General features: G+C 43.4%; 1 protein-coding gene and 2 pseudogenes across 6 annotated transcripts in view; 2 read left to right on the top strand and 1 right to left on the bottom strand.

The window, feature by feature from the left end:
* The window catches only part of TMCC1 (transmembrane and coiled-coil domain family 1), a 249,393-nt gene extending 237,158 nt beyond the window's left edge, over positions 1 to 12,235 (bottom strand). For 3 of the 4 annotated variants that reach the window (XM_030933092.1, XM_030931823.1, XM_030932224.1), the window contains exon 1: positions 12,021 to 12,235. The gene's annotated coding sequence lies outside the window, so the exon portion shown is untranslated. The remainder of the gene's footprint in view (positions 1 to 12,020) is intronic. The other variant, XM_030932696.1, reaches the window with a different exon arrangement.
* A 5,151-nt stretch (positions 12,236 to 17,386) lies between these two features.
* On the top strand, positions 17,387 to 18,624 carry LOC104676634 (annotated as a pseudogene). Its single transcript, XR_749949.2, has one exon. The product of XR_749949.2 is annotated as a caspase-3-like (transcript).
* Positions 18,625 to 21,515: 2,891 nt separating this feature from the next.
* Positions 21,516 to 23,060, top strand: LOC104676644 (annotated as a pseudogene). Its single transcript, XR_004058618.1, has one exon. The product of XR_004058618.1 is annotated as an elongation factor Tu, mitochondrial pseudogene (transcript).
* Positions 23,061 to 26,196: the final 3,136 nt, after the last annotated feature.

A 26,196-nucleotide genomic window follows, 5' to 3' on the forward strand; every position in this document is an offset into this window, starting at 1 on the left:
CAATTTTTTTTTTTTTTTTTTTGAGACAGAGTTTTGCTCTTGTTGCCCAGGCTGGAGTGCAATGGCGCAATCTTGGCTTACTGCAAACTCCACCTCCCAGGTTCAAGTGATTCTCCGGTCTCACCCTCCCATGTAGCTGGGATAACAGGCGCTTACCACCATGCCAGCCTAATTTTTGTATTTTTAATAGAGACTGGGTTTCATTCACCATGTTGGCCAGGCTGGTCTTGATCTCCTGACCTCATGATCCCCCTGCCTCGGCCTCCCAAAGGGCTGGGATTACAGGCATGAGCCACCGCGCTCAGCCTAAAAATTTTTAAATTAACATTAGTGAAGAAAAAGTGATCACATGGAGGTAACACCAGTGACCACGCCCAGCTGCCACTGAGTTATCAATGACAGCAATAAGCAAAAGTACACTTCGGCAGGTAATCCAGTTCTCTCTCTGATAATAGTAAAGAAAATATTAAAATCTATTTCAAGTTTTTTGTAGCAAAATGACGGTCATATCACACAACCAATCATAGATAAAGATTTGTCTGCAGTCTGCCAAACAGAGCAACCATTCTGGCAACTCATAAAACAAATATTGTAGAACTACTAATGCAGATGTCCACTCTCAGCAGAAAATGTAGAATAATCATATAAAAAAAAGTAGGTTTTGGCAGAGAAACTAAAAGTTAACATGAAAACAAAGTGATATAAATGTTAATATGACATATAGGGTGGTTTGTATACCCTTTTTAGCTAACATAAAAAACAAGAAATCTGTTATATTTGGCAACAAATTAAGGCAGTATTGATACCTGCTACATCACTGCATTTCTATCAAACCACAAATTATAGAATATATAAAATGAAATACATTGGATGGAACTAGCAGCAGTCAAGACACAGAAGGAAAGATGAGTGAATGTAAAGACACATCAATAAAAACTATCCAAAATGAAACCCAAAATATAAGACCAAAGAAAAAGAGCAGAGCATCAGTAAGGTATGGGACAACTTCAAGAAACCTAGTAATATATATGTGATTGGAATCCAAGGAGGGATGTGTGAATATTTGGAGAAATAATAGCCAAAAATGTTCCAAATCTGATGAAAAGTATAAACCCACAAACTCAAAAAGCTTAACAAGAGCAAAAAACTCAAAGAAAGTTTTATTCCACCAGGGAACAACAAAATCAAATTCCTTGAAACCAGACATAATAAAAATCTTAAAAGGAGCCAGAGGAATATGGAATGAGAGAAAATATTTACAGATCATCTATCATCCAGAATATACAGAGAACTCTTAAAACTCAAAACAAAAAACAACCTGATAAAACTGGGCAAAGGACATTTCTCTAAAGGAGATACATGAATGGCTGATAAACACATAAAAAGATGCTCAATATCATAAATCATTAGGGAAATGCAAATCAAAACTACAATCAGATACCACTCACACCCATTAGGATAGCTATGATTAAAACAAACAAACAGAAAATGACAAGTGCTGGCAAGGATATGGAGAAAGTGGGACCCTTGTGCACTGTTGATAGGAATGTACAATGGTACAGCCACTGGGGAAAACAGTATGGAAGTACCTAAAAAAATGAAAAATAGAATTACCATATGATCCAGCAATTTCGTTTCTGGGTTTATAGCAAAAAAGATTTAAAGTGGGGTCTGTAAGAGATATCTGTACAGCCATGTTCACAGTAGCATTATTCATGATAGCCAAAAAGTAGAAGCAACCCAAGTGTCATATATGGATAAGCAAAATGTGGTACATCATACACAATGGAATACTATGCAATCTTAAAAAGGAAGAACATTCTGAAAAATACTACAACATGGATGAACCTTCAGGACATTAAGTGACAGGAGACAGTCACAAAAAGACAAGTACTGTATGATTCCACTTATATGAGTTACCTAGGGTAGTCAAATTCAAAGACAGTAGAATAGTGGCTTCCAGAGGTTGGGGGAGGGGGTCTGGGGAATTAGTGTTTAAAAGAGTTTCCGTTTGCAAGATGAAATGAGTAATGGAGATGGATGATAGTGATGGTTGTACTACATTATGAATGTATTTAACATTACTGAACAACACACTTAAAAATGGTTAACATCAGCCAGGCGCTGTGGCTTATGCCTGTAATCCCAGCACTTTGGGAGGCCAAGGTGGGTGGATCACCTGAGGTCAGGAGTTTGAGACCAGCCTGGCCAACATGGTGAAACCCTGTCTCTACTAAAATTACAAAAAAAAAAAAAAAAATTAGCCAGGCATGGTGGCACACGCCTGTAATCCCAGCTACTTGGGAGGCTGAGGAAGGAGAATCGCTTGAACCTGGGAGGTGGACGCTGCAGTGAGCTGAGATCGCACCACTGCACTCCACCCTGGGTGACAAAGTGAGACAATCAATCAATCAATCAATCAGTAAGGTTAAAATGTGCCAGGTGTGTTGGCTCATGCCTGTAATCATAGCACTTTGAGAGACCAACATGGGAGGACTGTTTGAGCCAGGAGTTTGAGATCAGTCTGGGCAACATGGTGAGGCCCCATTTCTACAAAAAAATTGTAAAAATTTGCCAGGAAATTGCATCTGTTGTCCCAGCTATTTAGGAGGCTGAGGTGGAAGGATCACTTGAACCTAGGAGGTCAAGGCTGCAGTAATCCATGTTCACACCACTGCACTCCAGCCTGGGTGACACAGCGAGACCCTGTCTCAAAAACAAAGAAACAAAAAATGGTTAAAATGGTAAACTTTTAATTATATGTATTTTACCACATTAAAAAATATATTTTTGGGGCTGGGAGCGGTGGCTCACACTTGTAATCCCAACACTTTGGGAAGCCAAGAGGGATCAATCACTTGAGGCCAGGAGTTCAAGATGAGCCTGGCCAACATGGTGAAACAACATGGTGAAACCTCACTTCTATTTTATTTTATTTTAGAAATAAAAAAATTAAATTAGAGAAAGAAAAAATATATTTTTTGAAAGAAAAATAAAAGCAGCCAGAAGGAAACAACCACACATTACATACAGAAAAAATAAACCCAATGAAAGCAGATTTCTCACTGGAAACAATGCAGGCCAGAAGATGGTGAAACAGCATCATAAAGAAAACATCAACAGTAATTACATATCCTGTGAAAATAGTTTCCAAAACTAAAAACAAAGTCTTCAGATAACCAAATACTAAAAGGATTCATTATTAGCAAATGTACACTACAAGAAACATCAGAAGTCCTTCAATCAGAAGGAAAATCATACCACACAGAAACCTAGACCTATACAAAAGAACAAAGAGCACCAAAAAAAGGTAAAATATATGAATAAACAAACTACAGATGCATACTAGACAAACACTTTTATAATAGTATGAGCAGAATCATTTACATTATTAAAGAAAAAAACAGTATCAAGAATTTTCAGGCTGGGCGTGGTGGCTTACACCTGTAATCCCAGTACTTTGGGAGGGTGAGATGGGAGGATCGCTTGAGCCCAGGAATAGGAGACCAGCCTGGGCAACATAGTGCGACCCTATTTCTACAAAATAAAATAAAAAAAGAATTTATACGTATCTTCCAACATGCTTGTCTTCCACAAACTTCAAAGTACCCTGATTATTAGAACTCAGTTCCCATCACACTTTCCTATAAATCAGTCAATTATTATTTCTTCTTTATAAAATGAAGCTCTAAAGTACAATCTATTTATCTGATAACAGTCTTTTGAAGAAATAAAATTAAAACTAAAATCTCCTTGTTTCCAGCTTAGTATTCTACTACACAAACAGTGGTTTTCAAACACTTTGAAGGGCTTGCCTACAGAGAAATTCTTTGGGATAAAAAAAAATATGGTGGTCAATATATAATTTATCTATTTTTTTCACTGTCTCAATGGAACCCAAAAGTCATTTACAAATAAGCTACAGCAGGCCAGGCATAGTGGCTCATACCTGTAATCCTAGCACTTTGGGAGGCTGAGGCAGGCAGATTGCTTGAGCACAGGTTTCAAAACCAGCCTGGGCAACAGGGCAAAACCCATCTCTACAAAAAATGCAAAAATTAGCCAGATATGGTGGGACACACCTGTAGTCCCAGCTACTCGGGGAGCTAAGGCAGGAGGATCGCTTGAACCCAGGAGGTCCAGACTGCAGTGAGCTTTCATTGCAACACTGCACTCCAGGCTGGGCAACAAAGTCACACTCTGGTTCTAAATAAATAAATAAATAAGCTACAGCAAAGAATGTTCCTTTTTTTCAAGAAATCTGAAAAACAATAGGATTCAATGAATTGGTCAGGTTGCCCCAAACTAGCAAAAGAAGAAAACTTTTGCCAAGTCTTCCTGAAGAAAGTGAATTTGTCAAAGCAAAGGTGTCAAAGCAATCGCTGCAAAACAAAGCTTTGCCTCCCGAGTAGCTGGGATTACAGGTGCCCACCACCACGCCCAGCGAATTTTTGTATTTTTAGTACAAACATGGTTTCACCATGTTGGCCAGGATGGTCTCGATCTCTTGACCTCGTGATCCACCCACCTCAGCCTCCCAGATTGATTACAGGCGTGAGCCACTGTGCCTGGCCTGAATACAAAATGTTAAACGCAATTCATACACTCGGAGACTGCCTGAGACCACTAGCAGACCTCATAACCCAACTGCACAGTGAGAGACAACTTGCTGCTCTCAGACAGGTAACTGAATGGTTCACATAACTCAGGATGTTCTTCTGACAGAATTCTAGAGGAAGGCTACCTAATGTTACCCTGTCTGGACCAAAATTCTTTATTCTATAAAGACAATAAGAAAATTATGTGATTTCAGTATTCACTAAGGAATACCATATTCCAGGAGAAAGTAGCATTCTTTCAGCTCTTTATCCAAAGTCAAGCCACTGGGTAACTTTCTGCTTTATATGATAATAAACTTAACAAAAGAAATACAGTGGTTACATACTCAAGACAATTGAAAATATATGTTCAAACAAAAGCTTATACAAGAATATCCAAGGCAGCACTATTCATAATAGCAAAAAAGTGGCATTATTCAAAACAGCCTACTGATGAACAGGTACACAAAATGTGGTATATTCACACAATGGAATATTACTACGCCATAAGAAAGGAATGAAGTACTGATACTCGCTACAACATGGATGAATAAAAACACTGTTAAGTGAAAGAAGCTAAAAACAAAAGGGCAGGCCGGGTGCAATGGCTCACGCCTGTAATCCCAGCACTTTGGGAGGCTAAGGCGGACGGATCACTTGAGGTCAGGAGTTCAAGATCAGCCTGGCCAACATGGTGAAACCGTTTCTACTAAAAAAAAAATTTTAAAAATTAGCCAGGTGTGGTGTGTGCACTCGTAATCCCAGCTACTTGGGAGGCTGAGGTGGGAGAATCCTGGGAACCCGGGAGGCAGAGGTTGCAGTGAGCCGAGATCACGCCACTGCACTCCAGCCTGGGAGATAGAGTGAGACTCCATCTCAAATAAAATAAAATAAAATAAAATAAAATAAAATAAAAACACAAAAGGCCAGGTATAATATGATTCCATTTATGTGAAATGTTTAGAATAGGCAAATCCATAGGACAAAAATCAGATTGTGCTTGCCAGGGAACAAAGAGACGGACTGCTTAATAGGTATGGGGTTTCTTTTTGGGGTGAAAACGTTCTAGAGTTTGACAGCAGTGGTGGTTGCACATGTTACACTGTGAATGAAGTAAAAGCCACTGAACTGTACATTTAAAATGGTTAACTACATATTTCAAATCATAATTTGTATAAATTGTATGTTATAGGAATTTTACCTCAAAAAAAAAGATACTGGGCTGGGCGCGGTGGCTCATGCCTGTAATCCCAGCACTTTGGGAGGCTGAGGAGAGTGGATCATGAGGTCAAGAGATCAAGACCACCCTGGCCAACATGGAGGAATCCCATCTCTATTAAAAATACAAAAATTAGCTGGGCATGGTGGCACGCGCCTGTAGTCCCAGCTACTCGGGAGGTTGAGGCAGAAGAATCACTTGAACCTGAGAGGTGGAGGTTGCAGTGAGCCAAGATTGCGCCACTGCACTCTAGCCTGGCGACAGAGCGAGACTCCATCTCTCAAAAAAAAAAAATTCTAAATGTTAGTTATCTTGTACCTGTATCTCCCACTACTTAACAAAATACTGTGAGCATTAAAAAAAAGACCACTCAAAAACACTTCTTAAAATATAACATATTGACATTCTAAGAAAGGCAAAACTATAGAGACAGTTAAAAGATCAGTGAAGTTGCCAGAGGCTGGTGTGAGGGAAGTAAATTGGTGAGACAGAAACTTTCTAGAGCTGTGGAACTAATCTGCAGGATACTGTAATGTTAAACATAAAATACTAGAAGTCTGTCAAAACCCAGAGAAATTTATATCACAAAGAATAAACTTCAATGTGTGCAAATTATTAAATAATTAGGAGATAAAGGTATCTCAGCAAAAAATGCAGACTGTGACAAAATCTAAATCTATTACAAATATATGAGACGACTTCAGGAAGTGAGTAGGGAAAGCTGCTAACCTAAAAAATATTAGAAATGACTGCTATCTATAAAACTAAAGGCAAAAAGAACTATCCATGAGTTTCTAGTTGATAAACTAGTTTCCCACAGGTATACAGATCAACAGTTCTGAAACCACTATACATGTATGCTGGAATTGAATAATCAATTCTGGCAGATGGTGGGAGGCAGGTTTTTCACTGGTGAAGCAGGAGGTTACATATAAGCAAGGAAAGGTTAGAATGACACGTGGTAATGAATTAGAGTTGGACACATCATGAAGTCATGTTTGGCTTAATAAAGATACAGTTACATATATAAATATATAGAGAGAGATGTGTATATACACAGGTTAATATGTACACATATATTTCCTTCCTCTGTCAACTGAGAGGGCCTAGAAGCAACAACACTTCAGTACCAACAAGCACACCTATTACCCAGATCTCGGTTTGTAACACCATTCTTCAATAAAAGGTACCAGGGCTCCTTGAGAAATGACTGTTTACAGGACTGGAGCAGAAAACATACAAGATGAACCTTAGAGCATCTTATGTTGCCAGAAAGTAAGAAATTACACATACAATGATGGAGGTATGTCAAAGAGAAAGGATACAGGAGCCAACTTAAAGAGCTCCCAATGGCCAAAGCTGAAACCATTTAGCAATGAAATTTAAGTAGATACGCCACCCTTAAGGAGGTAGAACATAACTCATCACCACTAAGTGTGGGCTAAACATAGTGACAATTTTCCAGAGTGTAGTAGGAAAGAGAAGAAGAAAGAATAACTTCACAGAAAACACTGCCTCAAGCCAGATGAGCAAGGTTAACATCAACACTGGTAAGTCATACTGGGAGTATACATCCCTAATATGTGATGAGAATGACACTTTACCTCTGTGGTCTTCCTTTCAAAAGCATATTACATTATTGGCCTAACCACAAGAAAAACAACAGATAAATCCCAAAGAACATTCTACAAAAATACCTGACCATGGCTGGGCACAGTGGTAATCCCTGCACTTTGGAAAGCTGAGGAGGGCGGATTGCTTGGTTCTAGGAGTTCGAGACCAGCTTGGGCACCATGGGTAAAACCCCATCTCTGCAAAAAGTACAAAAATTAGCAGAGCATGATGGCACCCATCTGTGGGCCCAGCTACTCTGGACGTTGAGGTCAGAGGATCACTTGACCCCAGAATGTTGAGGCTGCAGTGAGCTGACATCGTGCCACCGCACTCCAGTCTTGGTGACAGAGGGAAATCCTGTCTCAAAAAAACAAACAAAACCTGACCAGTAATCTTCAAAACTGCCAAGGTCATTAAATACAGGGAAAGTCTGAGAAATTGTCACAAACAAGAGGAGCTAAGGAGATATAATTACTAAATGTAATGTGGTATCGTGGATGGGATCCCGGGATCCTGGGATAGTGAAACAACATTAAGGAAAAACCTGTGGAAATCTGATCAAGTATGGTCTCTGTGATAATGTATCAATATTGGTTTATTAATACTGACAAATGATCACAGGAATGTAAGATGTTAATAACATGGGAAACAGTGTAGGATAGGCAGGCACTCTGCACTATCTTCGCAATGTTTCTGTAAATCTAAACTTTAAAGTCTATTTTTAAAAATTATAACAAATTTATGATAAACTGCATCCCTGGAATTTTATTCAGTGCATCTAGGACACAAAAGATACTTAAAACAGGGTCTTTGCCTTCAAGAAGCTTGTTGTCGCAGTGTGAAGTCAAATGCTCATGAAACTAGTATAAAATACAAAAATAAGAAAAAATTAAATTGAAGAGTAAACATAAAAGTATATTAAGAATATAAAGAAGGTCTAGAATTATCAGGAAAGACTTGGTCAAGGAGATAAAACTTGAGTTTGTACCTTAAAATGTACTTCAAAGTAGCAAAGTTAAAAAAAAAAAGATAAAAAAGATAAACTAGCTCACTTTCAAGAACAACCAGAAGTGTGGAAAAATAAGAAAAAGCTAACAGAAATTACAATGGCTGGGGCATGGTGGCTCATGCTTACAAACCCAGCACTTTTGGAGCCCAACTCAAGGAGGATCACTTGAGGCCAGGAGTTTGAGACCAGCCTAGGCAACATATGAGACCCCGTCTCTCTCTATAATATCTTTAAAAAAAGAAAAATAAAAACATTTAGCTCTGCAAAGTGAAGACTTAAATGGGAGACATAACAGCAGTGCTCAAACACTTTAAGAGTCATGTGGCAGAACGAACAGAGTTACATCATATACCCATTTAACTTAGAAGCCAACCTCTGGCAGAATGTGACCAATGCTCAAGGACAAAGAGAGGGACAGCTGTTCAGTGGAGCCACAACAGGAAATGCCAATATGGAAAGACAGGAAACAGGTGGCTAAGTTCTCTACAACTTTTCAAAGGACAGTATGTATGTGAGCCCAAAGAAGTAAAAATCAGATTCAAATGTTTACTGACTATCTTAAGTGCCGAGCTCTTTCAAATACATTATCTTGTTTAATATTCACAACATATCTATGAGCATGGATTAATGTAATAAAGACTTAACATAAAAATAGAATTAAACCCTGCATGGAAACAGGAACATATCAAAATTCTACACCATCCCCCACTCTCTGATACGGACTCCACAGCAGTTTTAAAAAGCCAAATAGTCTGAAGGCCCAGAGATCTATATAATAATTTATTTCCTCTTGCTCTTTCCCCCAGTCAAGCTCTGTGGCTCTCAGCCTTTAATATTAGTAAGAATTTTATACAACTATATATACAAAAACATTCATACCATACTTTTTGAGCAATTCATGGAATTTTCAAGAAGAGTGTTCATCTTATGGGATTTTTGCCTCATGCACTAACTCAAGAACCTAACCCTGGGATGAGGTGAAACTCCACTGCAGTCTTACTCCATGGGTACTGTAAGGCAGGATCAGGAAGAGGAGAGAGAAAGGTACCATCTTATTACATGAAGAAGAACATTCTAACAAAGACATAAAGGTAAGAATGACATGCTATGTGGGGAAGTTCAACGCTGGAAAACAAGAGCAGCTCATCTGCACCTGCAGACCTTTGCACTCACAGTTTCATTTACCAGGAAAGCACTCCCATTTTTCAGGTCACAACTCAAATAGCTTCTCCTTAGTGAGGCCTCCTCTCACTAAGTAACCCTCCACCCACCTTTCAGTCATTCACTTGTCACATCAGCTTGTTTTATTTTCTTCATAATTCATATTAGGGGTCAGCAAACTTTTTCTATAAAAGGCCAGACTATAATCTATAGGCCAAATCCACCTTGCCCCGTTTTCTATGGCCAAGAATGGTTTTACATTTTTAAATGGCTAGGGGAAAATATTTTTTAACACTCATAATATTCTGTGACATGTGAAAACTTTATGAAATTCAAATTTCAGTGTCCCAAGTTTAACTGGAACATAAACATGTTTGTTCATGTACTTTCTGTGGCTGCTTTTGTACTAAAACAGAATTGAGTAGTTGCAAAAGAGATCATATGGCCCAAAAACCCTGATATGTACTGTACTTTCTAGTCCTTCAGCAAAAAAAGTTTACTAATCACTGATTTATATCATTATCTGAAATGATCCTATCTGCTTGGTTGTTGTATATTCCTCATTCCCATACATACAGAATAAAGCTTAATTAGGGAAAAGGCCTTTTCTGTTTTGTCCCAACAATGTAGCTCAGTACTTAGAAAGCATCCTGAAACAAAGTAAGGGCTCAATAAGTATTTGATGAATAAATTAATGAATGGTCCATAATTGCCACTCTGAGGAGCTTAAACCTAAGTAAGCCCTGAGCCATTATATGTTCTGTACATTTATGAGAGGCATAAGTAGTCTTGCAGAAAAGGGGAAATGTTCTACCATCAAGAAGGACCAAAGTAATGGTGGTTGGTCACCAACTAGTCTAGGGCACTGGGGTTCTTCATCAAATTGTAGACTACAGGTCTTTTGTGCTCATAAAAAAGTCCTACTGCAAGGTGTCACAACACTGTCAGCAGTCTGTGCTTCTGTTTATCTTAAGATGCAAATGCTCTGAGAAATCTCATTCTTATACACAGTACACAGCACCTACACCATATCAAATCTTAATCAATGCTCATATTATAACAGATCTCCATCACATGCTAATGAATTTTTAAAGTCTAAAATTTTCCTATGCTGTTGATCAGCACCCTATAAGCAGTTCAAAACTCTTTAGAAATTAAAAGGTTGCCACCCACAGACCAGAAGCAGCTTTTTAATCTTTCTACACTAGCCAGAGAGTGGGTGTGTGATTGCAAAAAAAATACAAGCCAACTCTGTTGGTAGAGGACAAGGTTATTGTTAAGTTAAAATGCCATCTATAAACATCGTTTTGTCACATGACACTAGTAAAACTACCACCTACTCACAATCTGAGTTTCGATCTTCTAATATACGGAGAAAAAACTGTATCTACCTCCTGGAACAAATCAAAGTTTTGTTTTATTTTAAAGCAGCTATCTGATATTTAAGCTCTGGATTGATTTTTTTTAAAGAACAGAATAAGCTAATTTAGGAATTCAGACCTTTTATAGAGATGCTTATAGTACAGGTACCTCTGATGGCTAGGCTCTACCCAACACTAACATGTAACGTGTCACAAAAGCCAACGGGCGTTGCGGGGGCCGGGGGTAGCCAACAGCTCAAGTGAGCTGCTTCACTCAGCGGCAGATTCACCTGGGGATTCCTCACCAAGAATGTTGTTAAGGGACGAACCAAACCAACCACGAATGATACCCCTTTACCGAGGCTGAAAAAGCAGAGATTCGCAAGCTATAAACCGATCTCTGGCCCTTTAGGGAAGGTGCAACTCGCTGCACTCCTTCCCCTATCCTACAGGGGTTAACAGGGGGCATCCTGAGGCCAAGCTCAGCCAGCTAGCTACTTCTCACATCCCACCTCCCACCATCTATTCTCTCCAGTACGCCGGGCTCCCTCCTCCCCTCGAACGACGGTTCAAAATCAAAACAAAAGGTGCAAAACTGGTTTCAGGTGGAAATGGCTAAGTCCTGGTGGCTAACTTCTGGGACGCCATGGCGATCGAGGGCTCCTAAAACCCCAGACCCCGACGGGAACCGGCTCCTAACAGTCCCTCGGGCCTCGGCCCGACTTCTCACACGCCCCTCCCTCACCTCGGCCCTGGGATGCTGGGAAGGGGACGAGGCGAGGGGTTGGAGAGGGAACCCCAGGTCAAAATGACAGCGGAATGAGCCGGGAAAGGAAAGAACCCCCGTGGGATGCTGGAGGTCGAGTCCTAGGCCCGGGGCTTCAACCTCGAACGGGGGCGACGGCGGGTCCGAGCCCCGACAGGCCGCGAGCGGGAGGCCAGGCCCGCGTCCGCTGCGCCGCCGGGCCACGCTCCCTCACGATTGTCCCCACCCACCGCGGAGGGCCGTGAGGGGGCCGCGACCGGCGCCAGCGTCCGGGGCGGGGGCGCTCACTCACCGGCGGGGAGGGGAGGAGCAGCCGGCGTCTCCGCCAGCGCCGTCGCTCGAGCTCAAGCGCCTGCTCCTTCCACTGCGGCCGCCGCACCCGGTCCATCCCCCACAACCACCCCCCCTCCCGACCCTCCCCCCGCGCCGCCTCAGCCGCCGCCACCTCAGTCACCGCCACCGCCGCCGCCGCTTCAGCCCCGGCGCGGGAGCGCGAACCGGCGCGAGGGAGCGAGAACGCGCGCGCCCCCTCCGCAGCCGCCACCGCCCACAACCTCCGCCCCCGGCCGGCGGCGCACGCGCAAGGGAGCGGGCGGACGGGCGCGCGCACGCCGCAGGGGGCGGGGATGGGCCCTGGAAGGCGTGGCCCCGCCCCTAGCCCGCCTACCCACGCGGTCGCTGGGCTGGGTGAGCTGCGCCGCTGCAGGTAGTGCTGAGTTGCTCCAGGTGAGCTCCTCCTGGCAAAAAACTCTTGGAACCGAGCCACCCTCGCCCTAGCAGCAACGCCCCTGAATAATATGGGGTTTCGTCGGATTTCTGCGCGCCGCTCTGGATCACACGTTTGTTCTCCCTAGTTGAGTCGCAAGGCCTTCCTTCGTTCCACCTAGCAGGCTGCTTGGAAAAGGGCAGAGACTGTCATTATTTTGCACCAGGTATTACCACTGAAGGAATCGTAAGCAGCCACCAGCCTATCCCTTTATAATTCCCATTTTCCTAATTATTTTATTTTTATTACTTATGTAATGAGACTTCTTCCGTGTTCAAGGAGCTGGGAGTACCATATGGGGTCAACGGAGTCCCTGACCTCATGAAGTTTGAGATCTGGTGGAGAAGGAAAACATTCATGGGAGAATCAGACAAAATTAAGTTTTCAGTTAGTAAAAATCTTCTGAGGGGTATATGGTACTGAGAGAATCTTTATGGGGGAATTGATTTAGTTGAGGATGAAGAGGGTAGAATCTGAGAAATTGAGTTGGGAGGAGTTAGTTGCTCCAAGGGGTAAGGTCTTGGCATGGCCAGAATGGGGAGCGCTAAAGAACATTCAATGTGGAGTAGACTGCGAGTGTGGGAAGAGGTAGGCAAGAACAGGTGAGGATTGGGGACCTATTTATTTATTTATTTATTTATTGAGACAGAGTCTTGCGCTGTCACCCAGGTCACCCAGGCTGGAGTGCAGTGGCTTGATCTCAGCCCACTGCAACCTCCTTCTCCTGGGTTCAAGGGATTCTCCTGCCTCAGCCTCCTGAGGAGCTGGACTACCGGCACGCGCGCTACCACACCTGGCTAATTTTTGTATTTTTGTTAGAGATGGGGTTTCGCCTTCTTGGCCAGGCTGGTCTGGAACTCCTGACCTTGTGATCCGCCCGCCTCGGGCTCCCAAAGTGCTGGGATTACAGGCGTGAGCCACCGCACCCGGCCGGATTTGGGACTTTAATCTGAGTGCTTGAGAGAAGCCATTCAGGTTTTTTTCAGCAGGGTTGCTGGGGAAAGAACTTGATCATTATGTCTGTTTTTTGTTTTTGAGAGGCAGACTGGAGTGCAGTGGCCGATCTTGGCTCACTGCAATCTCCACCTCTCGGGTTCAAGTGATTCCCCTGCCTCAGCCTCCCTAGTAGCTGGGACTACAGGCACATGCCACCACACGCAGCTAATTTTTTTTGTATTTTTAGTGGAAACGGGGTTTCACCATGTTGGCCAGGATGGTCTTAATCTCCTGACTTCATGATCCACCTGCCTTGGCCTCCCAAAGTGCTGAGATTACATGCGTGAGCCACGTCACCCCCAGCCCATTATGTCTGTTTTTAAGTTACTTAGATAGCAATGTGAAGAGTAGTCTGATGAGAGTCTCAAAGCTGGGGCTGGGAAGCCAGTTAGGAGGTCACTGGCCAGGTAGTAAAGGCAAGGCAGGAAGGTGGTGGCAGAGAAGAGCACTATTTAGTGGTAAAATGGACAGGACTTGGCAATGAATTGAATGAGGAGTAAAGGAGACGGAGGTGGCAAGGTTTACTTAGATTTGAGGTTGGTGGAGGATGCATTTATAGATTTCAGAAGCACTGAGGGAGCCACCTGAGGTAACTCAAAATGGATGATAAACCTAAATTTAAAAGCTAAAACTATAAAAAAAAAATTTAGAAGAAAACATAGAAAAAGTATTTGTGACCTTGGGATAGGCAAAGATTTCTTAGGACACAAAAAGTATGAACCATAAAAAGTGATTTATGGCCTGGCTCACACCTGTAATCCCAGCACTTTGGGAGGCCAAGGCAGGCAGATCACTTGAGCTCAGGAGTTCAAGACCAGCCCGGGCAACATAGCAAAATGCTATCTCTACAAAAAATACAAGTTAGCTGGGCTGTGCCTGTAGTCTCAGCTACCTGTGGGGCTGAGGAAGGAGGATCACTTGAACCTGGGAGGTAGAAGTTGCAGTGGGCTGAGATGGTGCCACTGCACTCCAGCCTGGGTGACAGAGTGAGACCCTGTCTCAAAAAAAAAAAAAAAAAAAGCGATTGGTAAGTTGAACTCTATCAAAATTAAAAACTGGTACTCTTTGAGAGACACCATTAAGAAAATGAAAAGGCAAGCCACAGGTGGAGAGTTTGCAATAGAAATCATTAGACAAAAGTCTTGTATCCAGAATACATGAAGAACTCTTATAAATGAATAATAAACCAGCCCAATAAACCAATGGGCAAAGGCTTTAGTAAATAGTTCACAGGATATAAAAATGGGCTATAAGCAATGGAGAGATTATCAACATCTTTAGTCAACTAGGGATTTTTCCATTTAAAACCACAACACTCTCATTAGGATAGCTAAAATTTAGACTGATGACCCGGCAATCACACTCCTACACATCTTCTTAACCATACTTGATCTCTAAAGGCTGACAATAGCAGACCAGGGACCCTGTAATCCCAGCACTTTGGGAGGCCAAGGCAAGAGGATCGCTTCAGCCCAGGAGTTCAAGACCAGCCTGGGCAACCTAGAGACCTCACCTTTACAAAAAACCTTTTTTTAATTAGCCAGTGTGGGAGTGTACACCTGTAGTCCTAGCTACTCGGGAACCTGAGGCAGGAGGATCCCTTGAGCCCAGGAGTTCAAGGCTGCAGTGACCTATGATTGCACCACTGTACTCCAGCCTGGGTAACACAGCAAGACCCTATCTCTTTAAAAAAAATATTTTTGGCCGGGCGCGGTGGCTCACGCCTGTAATCCCAGCACTTTGGGAGGCCAAGGCAGGTGGATCATGAGGTCAGGAGTTTGAGACCAACCTGGCCAACATGGTGAAACCCTGTCTCTACTAAAAATACAAAAATGAGCTGGGCGTGGTGGCGTATGCCTTTAATCCCAGCTACTCAGGAGGCTGAGGCAGGAGAATCGCTTGAACCTGGGAGGCAGAGGTTGCAGTGAGCCGAGATCTCACCATTGCACTCCACCCTGGGCAACAGAGTGAGACTATGTCTCAAAAAAAAAGATAAAAAATAAAAAAATTTAAAGACAATAGCAAAGTCATACTTTCACTTAACATGATATAACTATCCTGCATACTATTGAAAACGTAACAACACTTTTCCCAAGGGGATGCAACGTCCTTGAGTGATGTTTCTTCTCCACCTTTGATGTCCTATAACTTAATACTGCAATATAAAGTTACCTATTATTAATACATCTCCATCCTATAGTAGCAACCGAATTTTCTGCTTAGTAATCAGGATTAGTCACCTCAGCCAGTAGAGGAACTTCCTACTTTACCTGTTGTTTAGAGGCATGAAAGACCCTAAGTGGCCAGGTGACTGCCTCAACTCCCAATTCAATGGAAATGTTGTTGGGTCTCCTGGTGGAAGCGTTCCTTCTTTTGGAACTAAGACCTCTTGGTCAGAAGAGCTTCTGGCCATTTCTACTTTCAGGCAAAATGAACAACCAAGTACACTGCTCAAAGTTCTGCCAACTGGGGGAATTTTTTTTCACCATTATTCTTCAGGGATGTCCCAGAAAGGGACACTAGTTTTGTTTTCACCTGGTGCCTGCATATTGTGCAGAACCGTCATAAACCTGGGCTATAAACCACAACTGAGTTTTCCCTTCTTCAGTCAACTGGTCGTAAGGAATGCCCCATGAAGCCATAGGTGCAGGCTGGGAGAGAGAAGGTAATGTAGCAGGAGTGGGGGCCATGGACATTTGGGCCACTTCCTCATGCAATTTACCCATGCCTTCAGGGCCCATTTGAGCCCAATCTCATATATACCACTTCAATTTGATAATGGAGTGTTGCTGTGAGTGCACAACTTTATAGCTTGGTGGATCAGATAACACTTAGTTCATGATGAGCAGCTCAGGTCACATGGTAACTTGATGACCCACAGTTAACTGTTCAGTCTCAGCTGAGGCCCAGCAAGCCAAACGTTGTTTCTCAAGAGGACAGTACTAATCTGCAGGGCTTTGCTCCAAAATCTTACGGTTCTGCAGCATGATTCACCTACAGTGGCCTGCCAAAGGCTCTAAACAGCATCTCTATCAGCCCCTTGCAGAATGAGGCTCTGGGTTTGCTTTCAGAAATCATGGCCCTAAGGGTTCCTTTCAGGACAGATATAGAAGCTTCCAGGCCATCTATGCATAGCTTAAAGCTTTAAACACTTAAAGCTGGGAATTTGAAACCCTGAGCTCATCCTTTGCCTACTTTCTTCAGTGCAGTTTTGGCCAATGCCATTCTGTTCCTTAGTTTAACTAAAATATTCTAAGGTAAAAAATACACAGTTACTCATGACCTTGCTTTCTATAGGTGTTTCATTAGGCATATTCAATGCTTTATCATGCGATGGACTCCCAATGCCCTCTTTACCACTGAAAACAGAGTCGCTAGTGCCTTTAAATGTAATACAAGAGAACCAATTCAAGAAAATGCAGAACCAATTAAGAAAACTCATCCTCAAGATTCTGTTCCTCTAGAGCCACTGAAAGTGGCACTGAAAGTACCAAATCGATATCAGTCAGGGTTGCAACAGAGAAGCAGAACCAGTAGGAGATACACAGTGAGAGATTTATTTCAAGGAATTGACTTATGTGGGGTGAGGGGGGCTGATTAGGCAAATTGGAAGTCTATAAGGCAGGCAGGAGAATAGGCTGGAACTTTCAGGCAAGGGCTGAAGTCACAGTCCCCAGGCAGAATTTCTTCAACTCTGCTTTTAAAGACTTTCCGGTGCTTCGGCGGGCGGGCGGCTCCCGGCGCCCAGCCCGGGCCGGGGTTCTCGGGCGGGCGGGAGCTAGGGGACGGGCCCCAGCGAAGGGGGCGCGCGGGGCCTACAGGGGCGGGCCGGGGGCGGAGCTAGCGCTGAAGCACATTCCCAGGCGGAGGGCCGCTGAAGCCGTGCAGACGTGCAGACGCGGATCGTAGCGGGTGGCTGCTGCTGTGAGGCGGTTGTGGAAGGTGTGAGGAGGCTGTGCGTTAATAAAGGTATCCATGGAGAACACTGAAAACTCAGTGGATTCAAAATCCATTAAAAGTTTGGAACTAAAAACCATACATGGAAGCAAATCAGTGGACTCTGGAATATCCCTGGACAACAGTTATAAAATGGATTATCCTGAGATGGGTTTATGTATAATAATTAATAATAAGAATTTTCATAAAAGCACTGGAATGGCATCTCGGTCTGGTACAGATGTTGATGCAGCAAACCTCAGGGAAACATTCATAAACTTGAAATATGAAGTCAGGAATAAAAACGATCTTACACGTGAAGAAATTGTGGAATTGATGCGTAATGTTTCTGAAGAAGATCACAGCAAAAGGAGCAGTTTTGTTTGTGTGCTTCTGAGCCATGGTGAAGAAGGAATAATTTTTGGAACAAATGGACCTCTTGACCTGAAAAAAATTACAAGCTTTTTCAGAGGGGATTGTTGTAGAAGTCTAACTGGAAAACCCAAACTTTTCATTATTCAGGCCTGCCGTGGTACAGAACTGGACTGTGGCATTGAGACAGACGGTGGTGTCGAGGATGACATGGCATGTCAAAATACCAGTGGAGGCCGACTTCTTGTATGCATACTCCACAGCACCTGGTTATTATTCTTGGCGAAATTCAAAGGATGGCTCCTGGTTCATCCAGTCGCTTTGTGCCATGCTGAAACAGTACGCTGACAAGCTTGAATTTATGCACATTCTTACCCGGGTTAACCGAAAGGTGGCAACAGAATTTGAGTCCTTTTCCCTTGATGCTACTTTTCATGCAAAGAAACAGATTCCATGTATTGTTTCCATGCTCACAAAAGAACTGTATTTTTATCACTAAAGAAATGGTTGGTTGGTGGTTTTTTTCAGTTCGTATGCCAGGTGAGAAGACAGTATATTTGGTACTGTATTTCCCTCTCATTTTGACCTAGTCTCATACCGCAGAGGGTACTTTAAGTCATACTCCTTCCATCAGGTGGAACCACTGTGAAGCTACCTCAAACTTACAGCCAGGTAGTTGCAATTGAATTAAATTAGGAATAAATAAAAATGGATACTGGTGCAGTCATTATGAGAGGCAGTGATTGTTAATTTACAGCTTTCATGATTAGCAAGTTGCAGTGATGCTGTGCTATGAATTTTCAAGTAATTGTGAAAAAGTTAAACATTGAAGTAATGAATTTTTATGATATTCCCCCCACTTAAGACTGTGTATTCTAATTTTGTCAAACTATAGAAATGATGACGTGGAAGAACTTAGGCATCTATGGGCATGGTCAAAGGCTCAAACCTTTTGTTTAGCATTGATATACAAAGATGACCTAACTGCATTTTTAGACCATTTATCTGGGATTATGGTTTTGTGATGTCTGTCCTGAACACTTTTGTTGTAAAAAAAAAATAATAATAATGTTTAATATTGAGAAAGAAACTAAGTATTTTATGTGAGAGGAAGTGTGAGCAAACAACCCTTTTAAGACTAAAACATAACATTCCTAGAGGGTGGAGTTTTAACTGTAAGGTGCTACAGTGCAGCTGATCTACCAGCAAAAATACCTCCTGATTTCTCCCTATGCAGATCAGGTGAGCTTCACATACCAGCAATCTATCTGAAGAGCTGTTATATAAAAAGCCCAAACTGTTGATTATTAGCCAGGTAATGTGAGTAAATTCTATAGGGACATATGAAAATACAACTTAAATAATAAAAAGTGGAATATAAGGAAAGCAATAAATGGATGGGCTGAGCTGCCTCTAACTTGCGAGCAGATGGTTTGATCTTGGGCAGAGACATGACTCAGCCTGTTCGGTGAAGGCAGAGCCATGGACCATGGTTTCAGGAAGGGCCTGCAGCCTGCTTCTCCATACACACTGGTGTGTGTGGACAATGCCACCAGGGCACCATTGCCAAGTAAGAAGGTGAAGCAAATCAGAAACTTGTGAAGTGGAAATATTTTAAATGTGGTGAGTTACAATAAAAATAATAGTACTCTTTGTAGCACAATTCTTAAGCGTGTTATTTTCTGTTGAAGTTTACAATCAAAGGAAAATCCTATGTTTTATACTGTTTACCGAAAGAAAAAGACCATGGCACGTAGGACTCTAGACGGTATCCAGCTGCAGGCCAGAGCTGAGCACCCAGCCTGGGAGGCAAGCTCCAGGCCTCAGCAGGTGCTGAGCCGTCACTCACCAAGTCTCACTGGCTTTCAGTCTGACATTTCACAGGAAATTTCTTGTTGCTCAAAAAATGAACTTGCATTTGTCAATGACTGTTTTTTTTCTTACTAGATCTGTAACTTTTCTAAATACACATAGCATGTAATGGTATCTTATTAAAGTGTGTTCCTCTGTGACAATTTTGTACAAATTTGTTATTTTCCATTTTTATTTCAAAATATACATTCAAACTTAAAATTAAAAAAAAAAAAAAAAAAGACTTTCCACTGATTGAATCCAGACCAACCAGATTGCCTAGGATAATCTTTCTTAAAATCAATTTACGATTTTTAGTTACATCCACAAAAACACCTTCAGGCCCAGCATAGTGGCTCATGCCTGTAATCCCAACACTTTGAGAGGCTGAGGCAGGAGGATCGCTTGAGCCCAGGAGTTTGGGACAAGCCTGGGCAACATAGTGAGACCTCATCTCTACAAAAATATTTTTAAAAATTAGCAGGGCATGGTGGTATGCCTATAATCCCAGATACTCAGGAGGCTGAAGTGGGAGGATTGCTTGAGTCCAGAAGGTCAAGACTTCAGTGAGCTATGATGGCACCACTGCACTCAGCCTGGGTAACAAAGTGAGACCCTGTTTCGAAACAAAAACTACCTTCATAGCCACTCTCAGATTTGTATTTTATTAAATAACTGGAAACTATAGTTCAGCCAAGTTGATGCCTAAAAATGGCTATCACGTATTCACCCAAGAGAAACTAAAATATACATCTATACTAAGATTTGGAGGATTTTAAAATAAAGTCAAAAATTTTTTTTGTAATTGAGAACAGAGGCTCACTATGTTGCCCAAGCAGGTCTTGAATTCCTGAGCTCAAGCTATCTGGCCACTGTTGCCTCCCTAAGTGCTGGGTTTACAGGTGTGAGCCACTGTGCCTGGGTACACCAAGATTTGTACAAGAATATTGACAGTATCTATTCACAGGATCACAAAACCTGAAATGTCTCAAATACCCATCAACAGGTGAATAGATGAACAAAATACATTCAATTAACTCTGCAACAAAATATTCAGTTAAATGAACATTACCTGGCAATGAAAAGAAATGAACTATCAATCACTCAACAGAGTGCATGAATCTCAAAACTGTTATACTAGATTGGTGCAAAAGTAATTTCGGTTTTTGCCATCATTACTCACTGCATTACTTTGGCAAAAAACAAAATTACTTTTGCACCAACCTAATAGCAGCAGAAGACAAAAACAAAAGAATACATAATGTGTAATCCCATTTACATAAAATTCTAGAAAAATGCTAACTAATCTGTAATGATAGCAAATCAGTGGTTGCCTGGGACCAGATATGGAGGGAGACATGTTAGAAAAAGGGGCACAAATAAACTTCTGGAGATGATAACAGTGATCGGCGAGTTTTTTTGTTGGTTTGTTTGCAACGGGGTCTCACTCTGTTGCTCAGGCTGGAGTGTAGTGGCACTATCACAGCTCACTGCAGCCTCAACCTCCCAGGCTCAAGCGATCCTCCCACCTCAGCCTCCTAAGTAGCTAGAACTACAGATATGCACCACCACGCCCAACTAGTTTTTAAATTTCTTTTTTTGGATCTTGCCATGTTGCCCAGGCTGGTCTTGAACTACTCCTGGGCTCAAGTAATCTCCCACCTCAGCCTCCCAAAGTGTTGAAATTACAGACATTAGGCACCACAAGAATGATCAGCATCTTGATTATGGTTGTAGTTGTATGGGTATATACATAACTGAAAACTCATCAAACTATACATTTTAAATAGGTACAGTTGATTGTATGACTAGATATACAGTATACCCTACTAAAGTTGTTACTTTAAAAAAAGAATTCATGTCCCGGGTCGCGAGTATGACCACAATGGCGGCAGCCACCCTGCTGCGCACGACGCCCCACTTCAGCGGTCTCGCCACCGGGACCTTCCTGCTGCAGGGTCTGTTGCGGCCGCTGAAGACTCCGGCATTGCCTCTCTTGTGCCGCGGCCTGGCTGTGGAGGTCAAGAAGACTTACGTGCGCGACAAGCCACATGTGAATGTGGGTACCATCGGCCATGTGGACCACGGCAAGACCACGCTGACTGCAGCCATCACGAAGATTCTAGCCGAGGGAGGTGGGGCTAAATTCAAGAAGTACGAGGAGATTGACATTGCCCCGGAGGAGCGAGCTCGGGGTATCACCATCAATGCGGCCCATGTGGAATATAGCACTGCCACCCGCCACTACGCCCACACAGACTGCCCGGGTCATGCAGATTATGTTAAGAATATGATCACAGGCACTGCACCCCTCGACGGCTGCATCCTAGTTGTAGCAGCCAATGACGGCCCCATGCCCCAGACCCGAGAGCACTTACTACTGGCCAGACAGATTGGGGTGGAGCATGTGGTGGTGTATGTGAACAAGGCTGATGCTGTCCAGGACTCTGAGATGGTGGAGCTGGTGGAGCTGGAGATCCGGGAGCTGCTCACCGAGTTTGGCTATAAAGGGGAGGAGACCCCAGTCATTGTAGGCTCTGCTTTCTGTGCCCTTGAGGGTCGGGACCCTGAATTAGGCCTGAAGTCTGTGCAGAAGCTGCTGGATGCTGTGGACACTTACATCCCAGTGCCCACCCGGGACCTGGAGAAGCCTTTCCTGCTGCCTGTAGAGGGGGTGTTCTCCGTCCCTGGCCGTGGCACTGTGGTGACAGGTACGCTAGAGCGTGGCATTTTAAAGAAGGGAGACGAGTGTGAGCTCCTAGGACACAGCAAGAACATCCGCACTGTGGTGACAGGCATTGAGATGTTCCATAAGAACCTGGAGAGGGCTGGGGCCGGAGATAACCTCGGGGCCCTGGTTCGAGGCTTGAAGCGGGAGGACTTGCGGCGGGGCCTGGTCATGGTCAAGCTGGGTTCCATCAAGCCCCACCAGAAGGTGGAGGCCCAGGTTTACATCCTCAGCAAGGAGGAAGGTGGCTGCCACAAGCCCTTTGTGTCCCACTTCATGCCTGTCATGTTCTCCCTGACTTGGGACATGGCCTGTCGGGTTATCCCGCCCCCAGAGAAGGAGCTTGCCATGCCAGGGGAGGACCTGAAGTTCAACCTAATCTTGCAGCAGCCAGTGATCTTGGAGAAAGGCCAGCGTTTCACCCTGTGAGATGGTAACTGGACTATTGGCACCGGTCTAGTCACCGACACGCTGGCCATGACTGAGGAGGAGAAGAACATCAAGTGGGGTTGAGTGCAGACTTCTGCTCAGCTTCCCTTGCGTTTAAGGCCTGTTCTAGCCAGGGCTCCCTCATGACACAGGCTGCAACCCAGCAGAGGGCAGCTAGGTGGACATTTCCCATGGTTGAAAGGGTTGGCCTGCCTGACTGGGGAGGTCAGTAAACTTCTGTGAATAGTAAGCCAGCCTGTGTCCTGTGTCCTTTGTGTGAATTGGAGAGGATAGGGGAGGACAAAAAGGGTGTTGAACCCCAGACAGATGTGGAGATTGTGAGATCCCAGAGCAATTTTAACGGAGAAATCAAGTTCAGTGAGCTTAGTGATTGCCTAGACACGGTAGGATACCGTTGAATAGCCTCCTGGGAGATACTGGGAAAGAATGTTCTATCACTCTGGAGCCAGCATGGCCTCAGCTCAGGCGCCAAACCCACCTTGTTTCCTCGGAATACTAAGTGAATGTCTAGTGTCCATTCATGTTCTATGGGAATGGGGACTGGACAGGCATATCTCAGATGCTGTAGGTTTGCTTCCAGACCACCACAATAAAGCAGGTCACAAATTAAAAAAAAAAAAAAAAAAAGAATTCATTAGATGAGATTTAGAGCAGATTAGAAGCAGCAAAATAGTGAATTTATGAACTGGAAAACGGGCAAGTATTCAGATGAAAGCACAGAAAGAAAAGAAAGGAAAGAAAACACAGAAAAGAGCATCAGAGAGAAAGGAGGCGCAGTGATAAGTAGTGCTGCAAAACTATAATGTGGGAGAAATGCTGCTGTGCCGTTGTTGAAGACATAAGGCTGGGTGCGGTGGCTCACGCCTGTAATCCTAGCATTTTGGGAGGCTGAGGCAGGCGGATCACCTGAGGTCAGGGGTTCAAGACCAGACTGGCCAACCTGGTAAAACCTCATCTCTACTAAAAGTAAAAAAATTAGCTGGGTGTGGTGGCATGCACCTATAATCCCAGCTACTGGGGAGGCTGAGGCAGGAGAATCACTTGAACCCAGAGGGTGGAGGTTGCAGTGAGCCATGATCATGCCACTGCACTCCAGCCTGGGCAAAAGAGCAAAACTCTGTCTCAAAAAAAAAGAAAACATTATATAAACAATTCTGGTTTTGGTGAGGCAATGTCTAGCATTCAGGCACTTAACCAATTAATTTTCAGAGTATAGAAATCAGGGCTGGGTACAGTGGCTCACACCTGTAATCCCAGCACTTTGGGAGGCCGAGGTAGGTGGATCACGAGGTCAGGAGTTTAAGACCAGCCTGACCAAGATGGTGAAACCCCGTCTCTACTAAAAACTACAAAAATTAGCTGGGCTCTGTGGCAGGCACCTGTAATCCCAGCTACCTGGAAGACTGAGGCAGGAGAATCGCTTGAACCCAGATGGCAGAGGTTGCAGTGAGCTGAGATCACGCCACTGCACTCCAGCCTGGACAACAGAGTGAGACTCTGTCTCAAAAAGAAAAAAAAAAGAAAAAAGAAAGAAAGAAAAAAAGAGTATGGTGTTAGGAGCAGGCCCCCATGGGCTGGGCGCGGTGGCTCAAACCTGTAATCCCAGCACTTTGGGAGGCCGAGGCGGGCGGATCACGAGGTCAGGAGATCGAGACCATCCTGGCTAACACAGTGAAACCCCGTCTCCACTAAAAAATACAAAAAACTAGCCGGGCGAGGTGGCCGGTGCCTGTTGTCCCAGCTACTCGGGAGGCTGAGGCAGGAGAATGGCGTAAACCCGGGAGGCAGAGCTTGCAATGAGCTGAGATCTGGCCACTGCACTCCAGCCTGGGCAACAGAGCCAGACTCCGTCTCCAAAAAAAAAAAAAAAAAAAGGAACAGGCCCCCAAATCTGGCCATAAACAAAATCTCTGCAGCACTGTGACATGTTCGTGGTGGCCACGACACCCACACTGAAGGTTGTGGGTTTACCACAATGAGGGCAAGGAGCACCTGGCCCACCCAGGACAGAAAACCGCTTAAAGGCGTTCCTGAACCACAAACAGTAGCATGAGCAATCTGTGCCTTAAGGACATGTTCCTGCTGCAGATAACTAGCCAGAGCCCATCCCTTTGTTTCAGCCCATCCCCTTCTTTCCCATAAAGAATGCTTTCAGTTAATCTATAATCTATAGAAACAATGCTTATCACTGGCTTGCTGCCAATACATATGTGGGTAAAACTCTGTTCAGGGCTCTCAGCTCTGAAGGCTGTCAGCCCCTGATTTTCCCACTCCAAACTCTATATTTCTATGTGTGTGTATGTCTTTAATTCCTCTAGTGCCACTGGGTTAGGGTCTCCACGACCAAGCTGGTCTCAGCAAGTGGTGTCCATACCTGGGGTTCGAACCAAGGTCAAAGAGTCACTGGAGTGACGGTTGGAGAACGTGAAACTAAGCTGGAGGTCACCCAGCAAGCTTTTATAAATAATCTTACTTGGCAAACCCATTTAGCTGACTTTGTGGGTATTCCCAATAACCATTTTCCTAAAACAAAATTATTCTATTTTTGAAATTAACTAATTGGATTCTCCCTAAAATAACTAAATTTAAACCAATTGAAGGTGCTGAAAATGTCTTCACAGATGGGTCTAGTAATGGTAAAACTTCTCTTATTCTGGATCAAAAAGTAGAGTTTTCCAGATGCCCTATACTTCAGCTCAAAAAGTGGAGCTTGTAGCTGTAATTGAGGTATTGACTGCTTTTGATATGCCTATTAATGTGATTTCTGATTCTTCATATGTGGTTCATTCTATACAATTAATTGAAAATGTTCAGTTACGATTCCATACAGATGAACAACTGGTGACTTTATTTATCCAATTGCAAACAGCAGTTAAGAGTAGAATGCAACCTTTTTACATTACTCATATTAGGGCTCATACACCTCTTCCAGGACCTTTGACTGCAGGGAATCAAATGGCTGATCGCCTAGTTGCTACTGCAATATCTAATGCCAGACACTTTCACAATTTAATCCATGTTAATGCCTCTGGTCTCAAATGCAGATACAGCATTACCTGGAAAGAAGCTAAAGCTATTATCCAGCGATGCCCAACTTGCCAAATGGTGCATTCCTCATCTTTTACAGGGGGAGTTAATCCTCAAGGATTGGAACCTAATTCTCTTTAGCAAATGGATGTCAACCATGTTCCCTCGTTTGGGAGACTAGCTTATGTACATGTATGTGTGGATACCTTTTCTCACTTTGCCTGGGCTACATGCCAATCAGGAGAGTCTTCTGCCTGTGTTAAATGTCACCTTTTGCAGTGTTTTGTGGTGATGGGCATTCCAGCTTCTATTAAAACAGATAATGTCCCAGGCTATACTAGC

Source organism: Rhinopithecus roxellana, chromosome 1, assembly GCF_007565055.1.
Source record: "Rhinopithecus roxellana isolate Shanxi Qingling chromosome 1, ASM756505v1, whole genome shotgun sequence".
NCBI lineage: Eukaryota > Metazoa > Chordata > Mammalia > Primates > Cercopithecidae > Rhinopithecus > Rhinopithecus roxellana.